General features: G+C 31.8%; 1 protein-coding gene across 2 annotated transcripts in view; it reads left to right on the top strand.

Annotated features, from left to right (window-relative positions):
- The first annotated feature begins 358 nt into the window (after positions 1–358).
- LOC106466457 (protein PRRC1-like) overlaps positions 359–1,041 on the top strand; it is a 31,658-nt gene continuing 30,975 nt past the window's right edge. For both annotated transcript variants that reach the window (XM_022394461.1, XM_022394460.1), the window contains exon 1: positions 359–443. The gene's annotated coding sequence lies outside the window, so the exon portion shown is untranslated. The remainder of the gene's footprint in view (positions 444–1,041) is intronic.

Raw genomic sequence — 1,041 nt, 5'->3', positions numbered from 1 at the left:
ACTTGTGTCGCTTAAGTTTCGTCGGAACGAAGTTACGGAAAGTTAATTAACAAACGAAGACGTAACAATATTTTGCCCAGTGATACTTGAACTTTCCGTCTCCATATGAGAGCGTTAGATAGTGGTGAACGCTACTCCTTATCACAGACGCATTTAATCTTGTCTAACAATGTTTAACACTTGCGACATAAATAAGGGCTTGTTCCATTTTCTTAATAAACAGGAAACAATAATACACTCAGTTTTGCAAAATGAAATAAATAACTTCCATCCATTCAGATTAATGTACATTAATTGGATAAAAGGATAACTTTCAATTATTAACCCCGAAAACCCTACCACACCACTACAGGGCGCTTTTGTCGACATTTGTATAAGTTACGTGGATAGTTCTACAAATTGAGGGTTACAACTTGTCTGTTTTGATTGGAAAGAAATATCAGGTATAGAAAATTAATTTAGTTTTGAAATACCGTAGTTAATTACGTTTAATAGAAAAACTAAACATTTGTACGGTTAGGGTCATGATTAAAAGAAATGTTTGTTTACTTGTGGTTGTACGTTGTGTTTCACTATTTGTACTTCAGTTTAATTTACTTTAAGTTTAAAGTTAGAACTTAAAAGTTAAAACACGTTAGAAGTTACGAGTCGTAGTGAACATAATAAATGGTTATTCTGACTGTTTATTTAGTAGTAGCTGTTGCCAGCGATTACTAATACTATATAAAATTTTATTATTCTGTGTCATGCAAATTTGTAATGAAACATTTAGACAGTTAAGAATAATGAATACAAAATAGAAGTGGAGATAAAATAACATAGATTAAATTTTAACAGGTATTGGGTAAGTTTAATATTTTGCTAATTTCCTTTATAATTATAAGGTTCATTGAGACTAAGTTGTAATGTTACTATATGTGTTTTTGGTATTGTTTTTTTTTTAATTTCTACGCAAAGCTACACGAGGGCTATCTGTGCTAGCCGTCCCTAATTTAGCAGTGTAAGACTAGAGGTAAGGTAGCTAGTCATCACCACCCACCG

This window comes from Limulus polyphemus, unplaced genomic scaffold (assembly GCF_000517525.1).
Source record: "Limulus polyphemus unplaced genomic scaffold, Limulus_polyphemus-2.1.2 Scaffold2264, whole genome shotgun sequence".
NCBI classification, from domain to species: Eukaryota; Metazoa; Arthropoda; class Merostomata; order Xiphosura; family Limulidae; genus Limulus; species Limulus polyphemus.
Note: the sequence above shows the minus strand (reverse complement) of the source record. Positions and strands in the feature narration are given on the sequence as shown.